Genomic DNA, 23,542 nt, shown 5'->3' with positions numbered 1-23,542 from the left:
TGGCACTAAATAGATAAATAAGTTTGGGCAGGATGGTCATTTTTATTATATTGGCTCGTCCTAACCATGAGCAGTTAATGTTTTTCCAATTGCTCAAGTCTAGTTTTAGTTGTGTGGCGAGTGTTTTGTAATTGTGTTCATATAGTTCATGTGTTTGTCTCGGGAGATAGATTCCTAGGTATTTTATTTTGTCTAAGGTGATTTTGAATGGGATTTCTCTTTCTAGTTTTTGCTGCTGAGTTGTGTTGGAGATATATAGAAAAGGTGATGATTTATGTGGGTTTATTCTGTATCCTGCAACTTTGCTAAAGTTGTTGATTATTTCAATTAGCTTTTTGGTTGAATCTCTAGGATTCTTTAAGTAGACCATCATGTCATCTGCAAAGAGTGAAAACTTGGTCTCCTCTTTGCCTTTTTTGATGCCCTCAATTTCTTTTTCTTCTCTAATTGCTACTGGTAGTGTTTCTAGTACAATGTCAAATAGTAGAGGTGATAACGGGCATCCTTGTTTCACTCCTGATCTTATTGGGAATGCATCTAGTTTATCCCCATTTTAAATGATATTAGCTGATGATTTTAGATATATACTGTTTATTATTTTTAGGAATGACCCTTCTATTCCTATGCTTTCTAGTGTTTTTAATAGGAATGGGTGTTGTGTTTTATCAAAGTCTTTTTCTGAGTCTATTGAGATAATCATGTGGTTCTTGTTGGTTTGCTTGTTGATGTGGTCAATTATGTGGATGGTTTTCCTAATATTGAACCAGCCCTGCATCCCTGGAATAAATCCTACTTGATCATGGTGGATGACCCTTCTGATCACTTGCTGGAGTCTTTTTGCTAGTATCCTATTTAAGATTTTTGCATCTATATTCATTAGGGAGACTGGTCTATAGTTTTCTTTCTCTGTTTTTGACCTGCCTGGTTTTGGAATCAGTACCATGTGTGTGTCATAAAATGAGATTGTTAGAACTCCCTCTTTGCTTATTACGTCAAATAGTTTGTATAGTACTGGGATTAATTGTTCTCTGAATGTTTGATAGAATACCCTGGTGAATCCATCAGGCCCTGGGGATTTTTTCTTAGGAAGTTCTTTGATGGCCTGTTGGATTTCATTTTCTGATATGGGATTATTTCAGAATTTAATTTCTTCTTCCGTTATTCTAGGCAGTTTATATTTTTTATATATTCATCCATATCACGTAAATTGGTATATTTATTGCCATATAATTGGGCAAAGTAATTTTTAATAATTGCCTTAATTTCCTCTTCATCGGAGGTGATGTCCCCCTTTTCATCTTTGATGCTGTTAATTTGATTTTCTTCCTTCCTTTTTTAATTAGATTGACCAGTACTTTGTCTATTTTGTTTGTTTTTTCCAAGTACCAGCTTCTTGTCTTATTTATTAAATCAATAGTTCTATCATTTTCTATTTTATTAATTTCTCCCTTAATTTTTAGGATTTCTAGTTTGGTTTTCTGCTGGGGGTTTTTAATTTGGTCACTTTCGAGTTATTTTATTTACATTTCCAATTGATTGATCTCTGTTCTCCCTAGTTTGTTAATATATGCACTCAGGGATATGAATTTACATCTGATTACTCCTTTGGCTGCATCCCAAAAGGTTTGAAAGGATGTCTCCCCATTGTCAATTTCAATGAAATTATTAATTGTTTCTATGATTTCTTCTCTGACTAAATGATTTTGGAGTATCATATTGTTTAGTTTCCAATTAGTTTTTGTTTTGTATTTCCATGTTCCATTACTGATCGTTATTTTTATTGCCTTGTGGTCTGAAAAGGCTGCATTTATTATTTCTGCACTTCTGCATTTGTGTGCCATGTTTCTGTGACCTAATGTATAGTCAATCTTTGTGAATGTGCCATGTGGTGCTGAGAAGAAGGTGTATTCCTTTTTATCCTTATTTATTTTCTCCATATGTCTATTAATTCTAATTTTTCTAAGATTTCATTCACTTCTTTTACCTCTTTCTTATTTATTTTTTGATTTGATTTATCTAAATTTGATAATGGTTGGTTTAAGTCTCCAACTAACATGATTTTACTGTCTATTTCTTCCTTCAATTCTCTTATTTTCTCCATTAGAAATTTGGGTGCTAAATTATTTGGTGCATACACGTTGATTATTGATATTTCCTCATTATCTAAAGTCCCTTTTAACAAAATATAATTACCTTCCCTATCCCTTTTGATCAGGTCTATTTTTGCTTTGGCTTTATCAGATATCATGATTGTAACTCCTGCCTACTTTCTGTCAGTTGAGACCCAGAAGGTTTTACTCCATCCTTTAATTCTGACCTTGTGGGTGTCTACCCGCCTCATGTGTGTTTCTTGGAGACAACATATGGTAGGGTTTTAGATTCTACTCCATTCTTCTATTCATCTACGTTTTATGGGTGAGTTCATCCCATTCATGTTCAACGTTATGACTGTCACTTGTGGACTCCCTGGCTTTTTGATATCCTTCCCTAATTCTAACCTTTCTTCTTCAGCTCTACCTATTAGTCCAGTGATTTACTTTAAATCAGTCCCCCTTGTATTTCCCTTTCTACCCCTTCCCTTCTTATTCCCTCCCTTATTTTCCCCTGTAGTCTTTTTAAAATTCCCCCCACCCTCTACCTCCCTTGTACTGCTTCCCTCCCCACCAGTCTGTTTTTTACCCTTCTACTCCCCTATAGTGCGCAAATCTATTCTCTTCCCCAATGGATTGGATTGTTCTTCCCTCTTTGGGTCAGTTTCAAAGTACGTAAGAGTTGAGTATTTCCTATCTCCAACCTCTTTACCCTTCCAGTGTATTGATGTTCTCCCCCCTCCTGCCATGAGCTTCTTTGTGACATATAAATTTACCCCCATTTGTTTCTTTTTCCATTTCTTTTAGTCATAACCTCTTTTCTTTTTTAGCTTTAGTCATGTATATATATATATACATACACATGTATATGTATTTATGCATGCATATATCTATATACCTATTTATGTCTTGTCCTTTCATCCTATACAGTTTGTCACTGTTCCCTCTAAGTGTAGTTCTTCTAGCTGCTTAGGTGATAGCAACAGTTTTTAAGAGTTGCCAATGACCTCTTTTCTTATAGGGATACATATCATTTTAACTTATTGAGTCTCTTAAAAAAAAAACTTTTTTGTTATTGTTGTTGTTTTTCCTCTCTTTTTTAATTACCTTTTGATGATTCTCGTGAGTTCTATGGTTGGACTTCAAATTTTCTGTTCAGGTCTGGTCTTTTATTTATGAATGCTTGGAACTCTTCTGTTGAGTTAAATGACCATACTTTCCCCTGTAAGAATATAGTCACTTTTGATGGGTATTTTATTCTTGGCTGTAGGTCTAGTTCCCTTGCTTTCTGGAATATCATATTCCATGCATTTTGGTCCTTCAGTGTGGATGCAGACAGATCCTGTGTTATCCTCACCATGTTTCCATGGTATCTGAATGTTTTCTTCTTGGCAGCTTGTAATACCTGTTCTTTCATCTGATTGTTTTTGAATTTGGCTATAACATTTCTTGGTGTTGTCCATTGGGGATTAAATACAGGGGGTGATCTGTGGATTCTTTCAATCTCCACTTTCCCCTCTTGTTCTAGGATTTCGGGACAGTTTTCCTGGATAATTTCCTCTAATATTATGTCCAGGCTTTTTCTTTTGTCATGGTCTACTGGTAGTCCAATTATTCTTAAATTGTCTCTTTTTGAACGATTTTCTGAATCATCTGTTTTGTGAATGAGATGCTTCACATTTTCCTCAATTTTTTCATTCTTTTTGTTTTGTTTTATAGTGTCCTGCTGCCTTGTGAGGGCTAGTTGTTTTACTCTGGTTCTTAAAGATTGGATTTCATCTTTGGCTTTTTGGTAGTCTTTTTCCTTCTGGTCTGAGTTTCTTTGAAGATCGTCTTTCATCCTCTTTATCTCGTCTTTCATCTCCTTTGCCTCATCTTTCATTTCCTTTGCCTCATTTTCCAGCTGGATGATTTTGGCTTTCAGGACACTATTTTCTTGTTTTAGTTCAAGTGCCTCTGTTTCCAAATGACTTATTTTAATTTTTAAGTTTTTTAACAATTGTCTTCAGCCTCTCTTAGTTGTGTTTTGAGTTCTTCCACAGCCTGTATCCAATTTGCTGGGATTTCTGTTTTATCGTTTGCTGATCTCTCCCCCTCTGTTCCATTTGGTAAGTAGTAGCTGTCAATTGTAGTTTCTTCTGTTTCTGTTGTTTGTTCAAATTCACCCCTTCTTTCCTCCCCGTATTTGTCTGTGCTCTTGTTCCTCTCATTTTTTTGTTTTTTAGGGACTTCTATCAGTCTCCCCTCTTGGAGCTTTCACAGAGGATCTCTTGGTGTAATCTCTGAGGGAGGGTTGTTGGGGGTTTGAGCTTTCCTGTCTTCTGGAGGCTTTTGATTGGCTTAAAGTCCAGCAGTCAATGAGGATGGATGGGGAGTGTGGGCTTCCCTGTGTTCTGGAGACTTTGGATGGGGTTGAGTTCAGCTTAGTTGGGCTGAGTTTACTCTGAGTTTTAAACTTCCTGGACAGCTGGAGCAGATATGGAGGATCTCTAAAGCTCTGGCCAGGCTGCCAGGTCTATGCTCCTTCTAGGCTGCCATCTTGACTTCCCCTCTAGGTTTCTGTTTTTTTCAGAAGACCCAGCTCTCTAAGGGGGGAGGGGTTGTGGCTTGCCTGGACTCTGAGGGCTCCTGATGGGATTAGGTTCAGGTGGTGTGGGCCGAATGATCCCGGAGCCAAAAAAAAGGAAGAAAAAAAAAAGCAGCTACCTCCTCTTCCACAGTCTGTGTTGAATGCCCAGAAACTGGCCCAGGTTACTTTCAAGGTAAGCTCTTTGGAGCAACCCCTTTGCCAGCCCTGAGTTTTCTGTCCTTTCATTAGCTTTGAGGGCTCCTGATGGGATTACGTTCAGGTGGTGTGGGCCAAATGATCCCCGAGCCAAAAAAAGGAAGAAAAAAAGCAGTAACCTCCTCTTCCACAGTCTGTGTTGAATGCCCGGAAACTGGCCTGGGTTACTTTCAAGGTAAGCTCTTTGGAGCAACCCCTTTGCCAGCCCTGAGGTTTCTGTCCTTTCAGTAGCTCTGAGGGCTCCTGATGGGATTGGGTTCAGCTGGTGCCCTAAAGCTGGGACCCTTGAGACTCAGTTGGAAGGACCCAGCCAGGGGGCTACAGGCTTCCCCCTTCTCTCTAAGTTTCCCTGCCTTCTGTGTTGGGCATCCCAGAGACTGACTGAGGTTGCTTTCAAGGTGAGTCCTCAGAGCCCTGAGGTTCCAGCTGCTGCCGTGGGCTCAGCACTCTGGGTTGGGGGGATGGGTCCTGGGACCTTCTTTCTGTCTATCCCTTAGATCGGAGTGATCTAGGGTTCTGGCTTTTGGGGTGCGGTACCTTTTGATCCAGGTCCAGGAGGAGGTTTCCCCAGGTCTATCCTGTTGTTCAGCTTGAATTTCGGTGGCCTAGGAGCACTTTGTTTGCGATCGGTAGGGAAGGGTTTCCGAGGTCTGAACTTTCGCTGCTTCTACACCCCAATCTTGATAGGAAGTCTCCCTTTTTTTTCTTTTCTTGAAGGTTGTTTCACTCTGTCTCCTTGTTGGTTCTTTTATAACTGTATTTGTTTTGTGAAGATGTTTTAATCTTGGTCAGAGAGGATTTTCATGGTAGAATGGAGCTGCTCCTCTGGTTACTCCTCCATCTTGGATCTACTCCTGGAAGACCCCACTCATTTGTTTTTGTAATTTTTCTTTTACCTCAAATGTTTGAATTTTTAAGTGCCTCTTCATTCTTTTTGGGATTGAGACTAATTTGTATATTTCTTGGAGGCTTCTAATCAGTAGTATTTACTTTGTTGTCTTGCTGAGTTTGTGTTTTTGTCTATCCTATAATCATAATCAATATTACTTTCTATGTTGTATTTTTGTCATTGTTATTATGTCATTTTTTATTCCTTTTAAGTAACTGTTGGGTTCCTTAACTATGTTTAAGAATGCTGTGTTCCAAACTTCAGGTTCTTTTTGGAGCTGCTTTCAGAGCTTGCTCTTGAGATCAATTTTTTTTCAGTTCTTCAAAGGTGTTATGATATGAAGAGAAATGTATTTAATACTCTCTTGGCCTATGTATAACCACAAGCACTCTTTTCCCTTGGAACCTTGACCTGGGTCCCCTGATCCCCTGTAGCTCCAAACACTGGTGTATGCTTATTCTCCCCCTCACCCTGAACCACAATCCAGGACCATTGCTTGGATATGACTGTGGCCTATGCAACAAAAGTTTTGCCTCCAGAGCCAGCAAACAAACCCCTATAATTTCCTTTTGAGCAGTTGTTCAATATCCCTTACCATCTGTGGCTGAGAACTTTAGAAGGTTTTGTTGCTCATTCAGCTGCCCCTAAGGTATGCTTTGGCAGGTTTCTTTGAACTCTACTTGCAATCTGGTGCTCTACATTTTTAAGTCATCCTTCTACATTGTTTTGGATTGGAAAATAATTTCATTTTGTCTTTTTGTGAGTTATAGTGCTGTGAAATTGAATTATATCATTTTAGCATTATATCATTTTTGGAGAGTAATTTGGTAGAAATCAGGAGCATCTGTATACTTTCTCCACCATCTTGACTCTGCCCAAGTAGTACAAATGTACATATATTTAAAATTATGTAAGTGGAGCTTTTTACATTTTAAGTCAAATAAATGTCAAATATATAAACAAAACAATGGTTTTGTTATTTTCAATACGTCCTTGTTACAGATCAGAATAATTGTACAGCTTGGCATATAGTTGATATATTTGCATACTTTGTTACTTTGCTTAATCTTCAAGATGAACCTATCTGAATTTGGGTTAGTCAACGTTGTTTTTCCAACTTCAGTGGTTGCCATCATTGTAAAAATTAAAATTAATCTCAATAATAATAAAAATATTATATTTTGAGAGATTTATTAATGATTAATAGAAATAAATAAAAAGAGAGCAAAATAAAAACCATGTGCCTATGAACCCCACTTACTACCACAGTTGCAACCCAGGAAGTCAATAAAGGGAGACCAGGAACTTCCCTGAATTATATCTCTCTATCTACAGGAAGTATCTAATGACAGGAAGTCTCTGATTATAAGAGATATAGAGCACATTTTCACGTGCTTATTTAGTTTTGATTTCTTTGGCTGAGAACTGCCTATTCATGTCTCTTGCCCATTTATCAATTGGAGAATGGCTTAATTTTTTGTACAATTGAATAAGATCTTTGTAAATTTGAGTAATTAAAACTTTGTCAGAGTTTTTTGTGAAGATTGCTTCCCAATTTGTTTCTTTCCTTCTGATTTTAGTTATATTGGTTTTGTTTGTACAAAAGCTTTTTAATTTGATGTAGTTTAAATTATTTATTTTACATTTTGTGACTCTTTCTATGTCTTGCTTGTTTTTAAAGTCTTTCCCTTCCCAATGCTCTGACATTTAAACTCTTCTGTGTTTACCTAATTTACTTATCTTTTCCTTCTTTATGTTTAAGTCATTCACCTATTTTGAATTTATCTTGGTGTAGGGTGTGAGGTGTTGATCTAATCCTAATCTCTCCCACACTGTCTTCCAGTTTTCCCAGCAGTTTTTATCGAATACTGGATTTTTGAACCAAAAGTTGGGATTTTGGGGTTTCTCATATATTGTCTTGCTGAGGTCACTTTCCCCAAGTGTATTCCACTGATCCTCCCTTCTGTCTCTTAGCCAGTACCAAATTGTTTTGAGAACTGCTGCTTTGTAATATAGATTGAGATCTGGTACTGCAAGGTCCCCTTCCTTTGTATTTTTTTTTCATTATTTCCCTGGATATCTTTGATCCTTTGTTATTCAAAATGAACTTTGTTATGTTTTTTTTCTAAACCAGTAAAGAAATTTTTTGGATGTTCTATAGGTATGGCACTAAATAGATAGATAAGTTTGGGTAGGATGGTCATTTTTACTATATTGGCTCGTCCTATCCATGATCAGTTATTGTTTTTCCAATTGCTCAGGTCTAGTTTTAGTTGTGTGGAGAATGTTTTGTAGTTGTGTTCATATAGTTCCTGTGTTTGTCTCAGGAGATAGATTCCTAGGTATTTTATTTTGTCTAAGGTGATTTTGAATGGGATTTCTCTTTCTAGTTTTTTCTGCTGAACTATGTTGGAGATTTATAGAAATGCTGATGACTTATGTGGGTTCATTTTGTACCCTGCAACTTTGCTAAAGTTGATGATTATTTCAATTAGCTTTTTGGTTGAATCTCTAGGATTCTTTAAGTAGACCATCATGTCATCTGCAAAGAGCAATAGCTTAGTCAGTTCCTTGCCTATTTTGATGCCTTCAATTTCTATTTCTTCTCTAATTGCTACTGGTAGTGTTTCTAGTACAATGTCAAATACTAGAGGTGATAATGGGCATCCTTGTTTCACTTCTGATCTGATTGGGAATGCATTTAGTTTATCCCCATTGCAGATGATATTGGCTGATGGTTTTAGATATAAACTGTTTATTATTTTTAGGAACGACCCTCCTATTCCTATGCTTTCTAGTGTTTGCAATAGGAATGGATGTTGTATTTATCAAAGGCTTTTTCTGCATCTATTGAAATAATCATGTAATTTTTGTTGGTTTGCTTGTTGATATGGTTGATTATGTGGATGGTTTTCCTAATATTGAACCAGCCCTGCATCCCTGGTATAAATCCTACTTGATCATGGTGGATGACCCTTCTGATCACTTGCTGGAGTTTTTTGCTAGTATCCTATTTAAAATTTTTGCATCTATATTCATTAGGGAGATTGTTCTAAAATTTTCTTTCTTTTTTTTTGAACTGCGGTTTTGGAATCAGTAACATGTTTGTGTCATAAAAGGAGTTTGTTAGAATTCCCTCTTTTCTTATTATGTCTAATAGTTTGTATAGTATTGGGATTAACTGTTCTCTGAATGTTTGATAGAATTCACTAGTGATTCCGTCGAGCCCTGGGGATTTTTTCTTAAGAAGTTCTTTGATGGCTTGTTGGATTTTATTTTCCGATATGAGATTATTTAAGAATTCTATTTCTTCTTCTGTTAGTCCAGGTAGTTTTTATTTTTGCTGTTAATTTGCTTTTCTTCTTTCCTTTTTTTAATTAGATTGACCAGTACTTTGTCTATTTTGTTTGTTTTTTCAAAGTACCAGCTTCTAGTCTTATTTATTAAATCAATAGTTCTATCACTTACTATTTTATTAATTTCTCCCTCAATTTTTAGGATTTCAAGTTTGGTTTTCTGCTGGGGGGGTTTAATTTGATCGCTTTTGAGTTTTTTTTATTTGCATTTCCAATTGATTGATTTTTGCTCTCCCTAGTTTGTTAATATATACACTCAAGTATATTAATTTACCTCTGATTACTGCTTTGGCTGTATCCCAAAAGGTTTGAAAGGATGTCTCGACATTATCATTTTCCTTGATGAAATTATTATTTGTTTCTGTGATTTCTTCTCTAACTAAACGATTTTGGAGTATCATATTGTTTAATTTCCAGTAATTTTTTATTTGGTTTTCCACGTACCATTACTGATCATTATTTTTATTGCCTTGTGATATAAAAAGCTGCATTTATTATTACTGCTTTTCTGCATTTGTATGTCATGTTTCAGTGACCTAGTGTATGGTTAATCTTTGTGAATGTGCCATGTGGTGCTGAGAAGAAGGTGTATTCCTTTTTGTCCCTATTTATTTTTCTCCATATGTCTATTAACTATAATTTTTCTAAGATTTCATTCACTTCTTTTACCTCTTTCTTATTTATTTTTTGATTTGATTTATCTAAATTTGATACTGGTTGGTTCAAGTCTCCCACTAAGATGGTTTTACTGTCTATTTCTTTTTTCAATTCTCCTAGATTCTCCATTAGAAATTTGGGTGCTAAATTATTTGGTGCATACACGTTGATTAGTGATATTTCCTCATTGCCTAAAGTCCCTTTTAACAAAATATAATTGCCTTCCCTATCCCTTTTAATCAGGTCTATTTTTGCTTTGACTTTATCAGATATCATGATTGTAACTCCTGCCTTCTTTCTATCAGTTGAGGCCCAGAAGGTCTTACTCCATCCTTTAATTCTGACCATGTGGGTGTCTACCCACCTCATGTGTGTTTCTTGAAGACAACATATGGTAGGGTTTTGGATTCTAATCCATTCTGCAATTTGTCTACCTTTTATGGGTGAGTTCATCCCATTCATGTTCAAAATAATGACTGTCACTTGTGGACTCCCTGGCATTTTGATATCCTTCCCTAATTCTAACCTTTCTTCTTTAGCTCTAACCTTTTTATCCAGTTATTTACTGTAAATCAGTCCCCATTGTTCCCTCCCTTGATAGGTTTTTCTTTCTAGTCCCTTCTTTTTGTTCCCTCCCTCTCCCCCCTCTCCTTCCCTCCCCTTTTGTTTTCCCTCCCCCACTGCCACCCTTCATTTTCCCTTCTCCCTTTCCTTGTTGGGTAAGATAGAATTCAAGATCCCAATGAACCTGGATGTTTTTTCCTCTCAGAGTTGATTTCCCTGAGAGTAAGGTTTAAGTTAAAACTCTCTTCCTCTCCTTCTTATAGGACTTTTCTTCCCCTCCCCTTCCTGTGTGAATCTTTTTGGAAAAAAGATTATTCTATTTGATTTTTCCCCTTATTTGCACATTACATTTTCCATGTTTTAATATATATACATTGATATAAATGTAGTCCTTATAGAAGAGAGTTTGAATAAATGAAAAGATAACAATTTTCTCTTTTTCCCTTTCCATCATATTTACCTTTTCAGGTATTCCCTGCTCTTTGTTTTTTGATATCGAACTTTCCACAGAACTCTAGTCTTTTCTTTGCAAAAACTTGGAAATCTTCTATTTTGTTCAATGCCCATACTTTCCCTTGGAAGTATATAGTCAGTTTTGCTGGATAGCTGATTCTTGGTTGATGACCCAGCTCTCTTTCCTTTCTGAAAATTATTTTCCATGCCTTACGATCATTCAGAGTGAAACTTGCAAGGTCTTGTGTGACCCTGATTGGCATTCTTTATATCTAAATTTTCTTTTTCTGGCATCTTGTAGGAGTTTTTCTTTTGTTTGAATGCTTTGGAATTTTTCAATTACATTCCTGGGAGTTGTCTTTTGGGGATTTAGTGTAGATGGTGTTCTGTGAGCTCTGTCAGTGGCTGTATTGCCACTTTATTCTAGAATCTCTGGGTAATTTTCTTTGATTATATCTTATATTACGATGTCGAGTTTGCTGTTTATTTCTGGCTTTTCTGGAAATCCAATTATTCTTAAATTATCTCTTCTACCTCCATTTTCCAATTCTGTCACCTTGTTAGTGAGATATTTTATGTTCTCTTCTAATTTCTTGATCTTTTGCCTTTGCTTCATTGATTCTTGCTCTTTTACCTGCTCATTGTCTTCCCGTTGCCTAATTTTGACCTTTAAAGCCTGGTTTTCCTTTTCAGTTTGGTCAAACTGGTTTTGTAGTTGTGTAAAATTCTTTTGCATTAATTCCCACTTTTCCTCCCAGAAAGCTTCCATCTTTTTGATCATTTTCGATTCAAATTCTTCAAAAGTTTGTGGAGAGTTTCCATTTCCTTTGGAAGGTTTTGATGCATTTGCTTGTGTTTCCTTTTCTATCTCCTCTGTATTTTGTATTTTTGCTCCATAAAATGTGTCCAAAGTTGCCCCCTTCTTGTTTTTCTTTTTTTTGAGGCTTTTTTGCTTCTGTGCTGTTTGCCATTTCTATCTGAGTGAGGGGGGGTGGTTCTTATGTTATCTGTCTGCTGTTCAGTGGCTTTAGCTCCAGGCAAATTGTCTGTCTTCCCCAGGAAGCCTGTAATTGCTGGTTTTTCAGTGTAACTACCCTCCTCAGTTCCCTGCCGATGCTTCTCTGTTGCCTTACCTCTATGCTCTGTTTCTGGCTTGACACTCTCAGATGTATTTCAATGCCTTTGCTGGGCAGAGGAGCCTGCACTCTGAGGGGGACGGTACCTGGCTTCTTGGAGCTCCAAGGCCTGGTGATAGGATTAACCTCAGACTGAGTATGCCCTGATTCAGGGACCTTTGGTGAGACTCAAATGGAAGGATCTGGTCAGGGGGCTACAGGCTCCCCCTGTCTCTCTCTGTTTCCCTGCTGTCTGGATGCCCCCTCTACTGGGTCAGGTTGTTTTCAGGGTGCGGCCTTCAGAATAGCCAGCTCCCGAGGCCCTTTTGCATGCTCTGAGGTTCCTGCTGCTGCCTCGAATTCAGAGCTCTGGGTTGGGGGGATGGGTCCTGGGACCTTCCTTTTTCCTACCTCTTAGATCCGAGTGATCTCAGGTTCTGACTTTTGGTGGGCTGTACCTTTTGATCCAGGTCCAAGAGGAGTGTTCCTGGAGTCTATTCTGTTGTTTGTTTTGAATTTCGGTGCCCTAGGAGCATTCATTTTGAGATCGATAAGAAAGGATTTCTGCAGCTCTGAACTTTAGCTTTCTCTAAGCTGCCATCTTGACTGGAAGTCTGACCTATACATATCTTGAACAACATATTCACAGCTGAAATCATATTTTCACCTAAACTTTCTCCTTTTCTAGATATTAGTACAAAGTCTGGCATATAGTAGGAACTTAATAAATGCTTATTTATTGATTGGTTGTACTTGATCCCCCTTTCTTCAATCAGTCCTTTTCAATCTCTTGCTAAGACATGTAGATTTTTACCTTATTTAACATGCCATACTCCCTTTTCTTTCCTTTGATACTCTCACCAACTTGGGGAAAACCTTATTTATATCATGCTTAAGATATTTCTTTCCCCTACTGGTTGGTCTGTCTGCTCTAATTCTCTCCCAAATCAAGTCCACTCTCTACTCAGATGTCAAAATTATATTTCTAAAGCACAAGCCTAACCATGTCATGCCTCTTCTCAGATCACATCTTCTATCAAAAGCTTTTATGATTACTCTTAATTTTAATGTTATTTCTCTAGATGATTTCAAATTTATTTCCTATGTATCTTGCTTATAGATGTGTGTTGTCTCTCCCATTAGAATTTAAGCTCCATTAGAGTAGCTACTGTGTTTAATCTTTCTTTATATTGCCAGAGTTTACCATATTGCTTGGTATATACTATTTGCTTAGTTAATATCTGTTGATAGACTGAATGACTAAATAATCACAAATAATTGAAATGATTAAAGACATATCATTAGGGAGACTGTGGTGTGGTGGATAGGGCACTGGATTTTGAGAAGAAAGACTAAGTTTGTATCCCATCTTAGATATTTACAAGTTGTGTGATGTTGGACAAATCACGTATCATTCTTGGCCTCAATTTCCTTACATGTAAATAAGAGTGTTGGACTAGATATTTTTGAAAGATTTTTCTAGGTCTAAATCTATGATCTCATATTCACTTTATTATTGGTTATTGTGTATTGTGTCTAACAATTTAGTTGCCTGTAACTTATTGATGAGGTGTGAAAAATACAATAGGGAAAAACATTCAAAACCCTTAAAATAGTCTGAAAGGAAGACTCCTTTTCCTGAGTTAAAAACTGGCCTCAGATCAATGTATTTAACCTCACTTGCTTCAGTTTCCTCATCTGTAAAATAAGGTGGAGAAGGAATGGCAAACCTCTCCTGTACCTCTACCAAGAAATAATACATCACTTTTATCTTGCTCTTGAAACTAAATCTTCTTGCCCCACAAAAGGTGAACAATTAGCCTCTGTTTATCTAAGAAGTTCTTATTTATCTTTAGGATTACAAAATATTAGTATATGACCCTTCTCTGCCTACCAATATGGAATAGCATCATATTCAACTTGTGGTGTGCTTTTTAATGGATTTTAAAAATTATCTTTCTTTAAATAGCTCCAAAAGTATATATTGCTAACAAATAATTATATAAGATCACTTCTCACATAAACTGTTTGGGTAATTACCTTATTTTTCTTAAATGGAATTACATTTTGAAACATTAAAATATATTCTCAGGATGCAATAGCTCAGACTTACTTCAGAGAGCATTCAAGCAATTATTCAATTTGAAAATAATTATGTTGTATAAGAAATAGTCTTATTAAAATTTCTTCACCTACAATCTTTCAGGAAAGAGTAAGAAAATTGAATTAGATGTTTAACATCCAAAGACATTATTTGTTTTCACTTCAATATCATAATTCATATTTACCTAAACACAACGTTGCATATATAAAATTTTCTTTGACCATAGCACTTTTTATCCCTCTTAAGGAGGATAGTTATCAATTGCATATAGTATATTCGCTGACCTCTATGCTTCTATGTGTTACTTAAAATAGTTTTATGTAACTAATTTGTGTAATTTATGAAATTTTATTTATAAAATGTGAATTCATTCCAATTGGATATTTTTCTATAAAAATCAAACCCTTTTACTAAATATTTCACTTCAACCAACTTTTCCTAATACTATTATATATTATGTTCTTGGAATAATGATCATGAAAAGGAATTGATTCATAACCTGTCATTTCTTCCCCCATTTGCTTCACTTTTCTATTTAAAAAGGTGGAATACAAAACATCTTCTCTCTGAATTACAATTAAACAATGTTAATGTGTGGTGAATCATTCTGGGTTATATATTAGCTTTATCAGTAATTACAGCCATTCTGATAATTGTACTTTTTCTAATAACTTCTTTTGTTTATAGGGACAACAAAACAACAACTTTCACTTCACACACCACAAATTAGATTCAAATAATCTTTCACATGTTCTAGATACTGGTATAAAAATTGTCAATGTGTGTTATGATTCATGTGATTAGACAAGCTTCTTTTGAAATATTTGCAGTGGTACACATCAAGAAGCATTCAAAGTGCATACTGTGGGTAGGAATGTTCATAGGGAAATTGATTTTCCTTTCTTTATTGTTCATGTCAGTTACAGATGTCTCCTTTTTTCTATCTCTAAAAGAAAATAGGGATTACCATTGCACTGGGAATAAACACATGAAAATCAAAGCTCTATTAAAAATCAGCAAATAAAAATTCACATTTTACTATTGTTCACAAGAAAAAATCATTTCTAATATAACAGTTTGGGGAAACTTTGAAAGATGCCATAATAAAGCTTGAAAATGTCATATTCCCTTTATTTCTTATCCATTCATTCTTTTTTCACTGAAATTATGATTTTATTTGTGTCTGTTAAACTCAGTTGGTTATAGCACCATGTGGAACAATTGGCCTTGTTCTTTTTTCATGGCCCAAACTTACACTCCTAGCCCTTCCCTACAATGGACAAATGAATGTCTTTTGTCAAAATGTGGTAGTAAGATAAAGAATATGGCTAAATCATTGCCAACTGTTGGAATATACTGGAAAAGTAACTCAAAGGATGTGTGGATCAATTGTTACTTTATGTGCTAATGGCAGTTCACATACAAATTTAACTGGCTTTTAAGATGGGCCTCTAAGGGCAGAATGAATTATCTGGAGTCTGAACCTATGACTTTCTTTGTGATATAGTCCTAGACAGACTGCATTTTTAGCTAATGTACCTATCTTGATTCAAATTTAAAGGTAGGAAGGTGAAGGACTTCTTTGGAAAGAAGTGACCCACACTTTCCCATGGCTCCCACTTTTGAACTATGTTCTAGATAGGACTAGCCACATATTTTCTCTTCCTATTAGGTAATTCCTACTACCAAATCCCTATCTCTGACTATACCCTTGCAAAGAGATTTTTCTACTTATTCCCGATGGAAGATGGGGAAGAGAGATATTCTGACACCAGACTTATCCTAAAATGCTTCACTGATTCATTTTATCCTGAATTAGAGGAAGCAAAAACCCTAGTTTCAATTAACTTACTCTTTAAGAAGGTCACCCAAATTATTGATAACTAAAAGTAATACTGACTCATTTTTAGCTTGGGGTCCTCAGATAGAAAAAAAAAGGATTTCACTTTTGAGGTTCAGAGCTCAAATTCTGATCATTTCTGTGTCTTGGTATATCTATATCCAAACAGCATTCTTTTCTGCTTCAGTCATCACTATCATCCCCTCCCATCAACAAATAATGTAATACAGAGATTCCATAGACAGTCTTGAGGGCACTGAAAACGCTGGATTTCTTCTGCCTTTTTTTCCCACCATCGGTCTTGCCTCTTCCTGATCTCACACTGCGCCGTGGCTTGGAGAGACTTGAACCTGTCCTTTTTAGGAGCAGAGTTTGGGTTATTTTGCCACTCCATAAAGGCTTTGTTCTTTTTGCTCAATAGGTCTTCAATAGCAGTGTTCTCATTGAACCAGTCCTGGTGGTTGCATTGTTTGGGGCCTAGGACTGTCTTTGATGTTTCCTTCACTGAGTTTCTGAACTGGTTCCATTTCTTGGTTGAGCTTCCAGTGAGTGGTCCCTTGGCAGACAGCTTGTCATCCAAGCAGGACTGGAATGTTTGCAAATAAGATGGATCTCTAAGATGACTCACGTTGTAAAGTGCGCGGACTGTCTGGGTGTGTTTTGGTTGGCAAGGCGCAATGCACATTTGAAGAGTTGCTCTAACCAATTGGTGGTCTGTCCAGCATTCAGCTCCTCTCATGGCTCTGGTGATCTGTACATCCTGGATGTCTGGCTGGCGTACAATGATGTAGTCAATGAGATGCCACTGTTTTGATCGTGGATGCATCCATGTTGTTTTATGTTTGTTTGCCATTCTGAACACAGTGTTCTTGATGATGATTTCGAACTCTGAGCATTTGCTGAGTAGCAGTAGGCCTTTGTTGTTCATTTTTCCCATGCCATGTTTGCCAAGCACTCCTTTCCATCTTTCTTGGTCCTGGCCAACGTGGGTGTTGAAGTCTCCCAGTAGTATCAGCTTGTCATTTGTGGGCACTGAGTGCAGGATGGCACTCAAGTCATAGTAGAACTGATTGATAGTCTCTTCTGTGTTGGTCAGTGTTGGGGCATATGTGCTGATGATTGGGCATACCAGTCTGCTGAGAGGCAAAAGGATCTTCATGAGCCTCTCACTGATGCCCACAGGAAAGTCTGGCAGCTGTTTGAGCAAAGTGGTCTTGATGGCCAGGCCAACACCATGGATTCTGTCTTAATTTGTGGCTCTAGCTTTCCAGAAGAAGGTGTATCCAGTGGTGGGTTCACTGAGTGATCCCTCTTCTGGTAAGCGTGTTTCGCTTAAGGCTGCGATGTCAATGTTATATCATGCCAGTTCTTTACCGATTAGAGCTGTTCTTCTCTCAGGTCTTGGGGTATTCTCTCTATCAAGTAATGTTCTGATGTTCTATGCTCCTAGTAGGAGTTTCTTTGTATTTTTTCTTTGATTTTGACCGCTTAAAGGGATGACCCGCCAGCCGTGGTGTGCTGACCGGGTGTTTGAAGGGCAGGCAATGTTTGGGACACCTTTCCTAGTCCCCTCCCTTGATTAGGGTGAGCCGTGCTGTCCTAGAGAGGGCTGCTCAGTCACCCAGGATGCTGCTGAATGTCCCTGCTGCCCACAGGGCCGAGCGACCACTGGTCCGTGGGCCACCTACATGCAGGATCGTGACTATAACTGCCAGTGGTCACCTCCACCTGTTGCATCACCACTCCCCCATCGCCGCAGGCCTTGAAGAGGGTGGACAGGGTTAGGATAGATGAGTGTGCACAAAGATACTTGTGCATGAAGGAGATTTAAGTGGAAAAGTCGATGCACAAGAGACAGTCCCACTCTCGGCATAGGAAGCCTGGGTCCAGTGGCACAAAAAATTGTTACGTCTTGAGACTTCCTCAGCTCATTTGGATGGCCATGTTGTCTTTTGTGCTCCAACACACCCTAAGCACTCCACAGTGCTTTGCTGCGTCACCATCTCAGCTGTTGAACCTTCTTATTGGTTTCTTCCGCCTGTTCTGCTGAAGCAGTCTTCACATGCTGAGTGAACAAAGCCCTGGTTCACCAGGGGTCTACGACCCGATGGCTACTCTCACAAGGTTTGGCCGGCCTGTCAATGCCATTGCCCGGGGTGTGGCCACTGCCTCATGCTAGCAGCTACTGGGAGCCACAAGTGAGAGCTGGGTGTCAGGTGGGGGTCAGAGGCTAGAGAGCTGCCCTAGGAGGGCACAACAAGCCCTCCATACCAGAGATACTACCCCTCCCTGAATACCCCATACACCCCAATACTGAGATCAATTGAAGTTAAATTGATTGATTTCATCGAACTGGGGAAAAGAATCCACATAACTTACTCCAAAATTAAAGGAGTGAATTTATGGAAGAGAATAAGCTTTGGAATCAGCTTCTTCCCTGTCTCCCTATAGAGGAAGATGGACTATAGGGGAAAACATCTTTCTCAATTTGATATCTATTGTCAGAAATGTAAAATCAATAATTGCCATCTCATTTCTGCCATTGAAAGCAGAGGCAGCTGTAATATCTAGGGCTGACCACTCAGTCCAAAAGTTCTAAAGGCAATATAAATACTTTCATTATTGAAGATCCTGAAAAACCTCTTCCAACTGAGTTCATGATAGCTGCTGGCCCCACCTCAAGTGAAAAACACAGCAAACTATCTTTGACTATATTGACAAGAACTACACATAACCAGGTTATAAATATTTCTTCCTGCTCTGGGAAGAAGGGGAGGAAGAAGATAGCTCAATGATATGTTACATTTAGAATAATCTTACCTTTAAAGTATCATTTTTATCCTCATATAAATATAATAACAATGGTCTCTGAAATTTACATAACACTTTGAACTTTGCAAAATATTTTGTGAACATTTAGGGAATCACAACTGCCCAGTTTGGTAGATATATTTCTTTTAAGGGATAATATTCACTCTTTAGATTTTGCAATTAGTTTTGATTCTCAACAAAACAAACCATCATATATGCATATGCAGATAAAATATCTTTGTTTGATTTTTTAGTCTCAAAAATGGAAAAAAGTAGATGCCTTTGTTTGAGGAATGGTTAAGCAAAGTGTTATGCATGAATATAAAGGAAAATCATTGTGCTTTAAGAAATGACCACAATACTGACTCTAGATAAAAATAGAGAGACTTACATGAACTCATTTAATGTGAAGTAAGAAGAAACTGGAAAACAATCCACAAAATGACTATAACAATGTGCATGTAATTAATTAGAATATTTTTAAAAAAAACAGAAAATTTTAACCAAGGTCAACTCCAAAAATGAGATGTCAGAAAGTTCCATCTCCTGCTTGTTTATTTAAGTGTGAAGATAATTCACTGAAGCATGGAGGGGGATGTTCCACTGTTTTGGGAAATTGCATATATATATATATATATATATATATAATGTTAGTCTTTTCCCATGTATTGATTGATTTTATTCAACATTTTTCATTCTTTCATTCTTCCTATTTATTCTTTTTTATAAGGGATAACTATGTGGGAAGTGGTAGGAGGAAAAATAAAGGAGCATATAGATGATGCAAAGAGGATAGGGTTTAAGCATTTAGATATTGCCTACTGGAGGCATGGGGTATTCAGGGAAGATGACCCCTCTGAGGTGAGAGCTTATCTAAGAGCTTATCTAACTCTTTTCAGAGCTTTTTTTCCTCCTTTTATGTCAATATGACTCTTAGTTATCACCTGTGGCTCCAAGAAGTTATAAAATGCATAGCAACCGCATCTCAGTAAACCTTCTTAGAGGACATGCTAAACCAAGTTTAGAGTAACTGACAGGCCTCAAATCTATCATTGAGTTAGATAGGTATCTACCTCAGAAATGCAAGGACTTCCACTAGTGGAATGGGCAGATAGAAACAATTTATTCCAATGGCCATAAAGATGATAGAAACAGGTCCAATGGAGTGATTACAGTTTCGTTAGATATTAAAGAAACCAAAATCATCCACTTTATCCCAAGCCATTAACAATCATTTTGACATTTAACTTACCACTGGATTTTGATGACTCTGGGAAAGTAAGAAAGACAACAACATGTTGCCTATAATGTTCCAGGCACTGTGTTAAGTGCTTTTACAAATATTATATGATTTGATATCCACAGCAACCCTGAAATATTTGAATGATCCCCATTTTTTGATTGAGGTAAGTGAAACAAATAGAGATTAAGTAATTGTTTTTTCAGGATCACAAACGATTTAAATGTGACAGGTAGAATTTGTACTCAGAACTTCCTAGTTTTAGGCCCATCACTCTATCTACTGTGCCATAAACTGCCTCTGATGGAAAAGATATCAGATAAAATCCATATTTTTTGCAAACTGAATCCTAAATTTGACCTGAGTTGTAAGTATATGAAATTAAGAATCTTATATTCAGAGGTGAATGGGAACTTAGAAATTTTAGCCTCTTGAACTCTTGCATTTTATTGATAAAGAAAAGGAGGCCGAGAAATATTAAGTAATTTGACAAAAATTATGTTGTTAGTAAGTGTCATAAGGGTGATATACTGGAAACATTGCTTGGTTCAGTCAGGATTTATCCATGGTGTTTGAAAAATGGCAAGGCTCTAAGTAATTAAAGACAGTAGGATATGTACAATTAGTGTGATTATATTTTTATATCTTTATCTAAATATTTTATTTGACAAAGAGGACTTTAAAGCAGTTTCCAAGAATTCCAGGATTTTCTTGTTTTTAAAGTCTTCTTAAAGTTATTGGAAATCCAAAAAATATACAAAACCTAGGCCTACAAATAGAAGGACCATAGCCAAGATTGCTTTGGGGACCATGGAGTTCCATTTATTAATTTTTTTTAACATCAGCATTTTTCTGATGAGTTCATATGGCTGAGCATCATACAATATCACTGCCTTGGAAGAATTAAAGTTGAAAGTTGCTCAAAGGACAAAGGACAAATCAAAACCAACCAGAAATCACACAAGAATAATGATATCAACGACGTTATCAGAGATTCTGATGACATAAAAGGAAGGAAAACTATCAGGTGGCAAAATGGTTAGTTTATTTACCTCATTATATAAACAGAACGTACAAATAAATAGAATCAAACAAAGTCAATAGAACTAGAAGAACCTAAAAAAGTTCTGTGTGCCCCTTGAGAAGGATTTATGGAAGTTCACAGACATGTATGATCAGATTTGATCTGCATTTTTATCAAGTGAAGTGTCCAATTCTAAATTTAAGTGTGTATATACAAAGAAATTAGGAGATTTATTTTGGAATCTAGGTAATTTACTCAACAAGAGAAACTAAGAATGGGAAATGAAGTGACAGGACATTCTAGGGTAATGTTAAAATAATATGTAACTTCTTATGCATTATCAACAGGAAGGATATTATTTTCCTCATTTTATCTTCAATATCATGCCTGGCAAATGAAGAAAAGAAGGAATATAGAAGATACTAATTGAAGGAAAATACATTTCTTTTTTCTAAATTTCTTTTTGAAAAGTTTTTCTCAAGTTTAATGACAACCTTGGATTTTCAATAAGATAAATCTTGCATTCATGATACAAAATCAACATTAATATATCTTAAAAGTATAAGCAATACTGATATTTGTTTTTAAAAACTCATTTTCTATATGCATAAAAATGTACTTAAAGTAAATCAATGGAAAATAAATGCTCTGTTGGCATATTTTCAATATTTTAGAATTGTTTGTAAAATGTTCTGGGAAGCTTTTGTGAAAAGTGTTTCACAAATGCAAATTTATTGAAATGAGTCTTTTACTGCTAAAATGATGTAAGATTTAAACTTTATTATAAGTCAGCAATAATAATTGTTATAAAAGTATAATTTAAAAGATTGTTTACTATATTTCCAATGATAAGAGAACTTCCACTAGGATCAATGAAGGAGGTCTGTTATAAAATCACTTCATCTCACTGTGGCTATTTTTAAAAACTTATTTTGTGGATGTGATAATTTCCAAGGAAATACAGTAAGTGATTGACATTAGCTACAAACAGTGTGCTTTTTTATTACAAAAATAATATCTTAAGTGTTAATATGACAATTCTCAGTATGGGAAAGGGAGTGTCTTGAAAATATTGTTCTGGGAATAAATAATGGTAAGAAATCAATGAAAAGTAGGTTATGGAAAATGTAATTTTTAAAGACACATAATTCCAAAACAAAATGGTTTATTTATCTCCCAGATTTCTAGAAAGTTCAACTTCATTCTGTGAAGTCTTTCTACCTATTCAACCTTAGATATGAATAAATTCACTAAGTTTCTTTGAGTTTTGACAAAATTTTGTTGCAGATTTGAGATGAATAGTTTGAAAATCATCATATATTTGATAGATTCACCTAACTAAATTTGTAAAACACAGTTATTTCCAATAAGTGAGAGATTAGGGCACTTTGTGTGAATGTGTGGGTAGTTATATATGTACAAATGCATTAAAATGAATGTTGTTTTAAGTACAATATGGACATAAACATTCTCTCTGTATTTTGAAAATAATGTTTCACTAACACAGAATCTGATATGATAAATATCAATTTCATTTGATTCACTTGAATAAAAGGATATGGGTGTAATATATCCAATTTTCATTTCTATCTCCCATCTACCTCCCCAATCCTTGTTCTCTAATGCCTTCCATGAATTCATCAAATAAACTTCTCAGGTTAGAAACCATATAGAGAGAAATTAGGGTTGTTAGGGGGAAAGGGAATTGACTATATATTTAAAAGAAGAGAATTGACTAATCAGGTAGCTGATGAATGAATTTTACTTCAAAGGCAACCTAGAAATTGTTTAAATAATTGTTATTTTAATTAAACCCTCTTTTTAAGGAGTTCTTAGAGACACACATAATTGGAGACTACTTATAAATCCTTAGTAACAGTAACAGGTAATGTTACCTCCTTGCCTTTTGGAATATATGAAGATTGGATTTGGCTCTCTCTTCATTGTAGCATTGAAGGTACTTAGCTCTTCCTTGATTGTAAAGATTAAATTGTAATCCCCTGTCTATTTTTAGATTTTAATCCCCAAAGTGTAAAGCACAGTACTTAAAGTTGAGTGTGGAGATCTATCCATTTTGGATTTTAACCACAAAAAGGTGTGAACACCCATTTCATAAATTGAGTGGGAGGTCTGTGACCCACATGTGAAAGAGTGGGCAGTCCTGGAGTGGAGTGTCAGCTGTGATTGGTAGACATAAAAATTTATGGGAAGTGACACAAGAGAAAAAGGTCTTTAAAAGTGGAAACAGAGACACACAGAGGACAGACTCTCAGACTTGGAGTGAAGAGAGACTTGAAGGGATTCACTTGGAGTGAAGCCTGCTGTAGTTGAGACTGATAAAAGAATCTGCTTATTGAACTGACCATGTGGTGAATGTAAAAACTGACTTCCTTCCTTGCCCTTTCTGGAGGTGTGAGCTTCAGGGAAAGGACCATCATCTTGAGACTCCTTTCCCCTGGCTGGGACCTTAGAATTTCTACCTGGCTCAGAGGAAGCTGGATGTCTCTCTCTGTCTCTGTCTCTCTCTGTCTCTGTCTCTCTCTTTCTCTCAAAATTACCACCTTATTTAGTGGGGTTTATTCCATGTTTTGTGGATAATGGTGGTGAACATCAT

This window comes from Monodelphis domestica, chromosome 4 (genome assembly GCF_027887165.1).
Source record: "Monodelphis domestica isolate mMonDom1 chromosome 4, mMonDom1.pri, whole genome shotgun sequence".
Classification (NCBI taxonomy): domain Eukaryota; kingdom Metazoa; phylum Chordata; class Mammalia; order Didelphimorphia; family Didelphidae; genus Monodelphis; species Monodelphis domestica.
The sequence above is the reverse complement of the archived record's forward strand: the minus strand, read 5'-3'. Positions refer to the sequence as shown.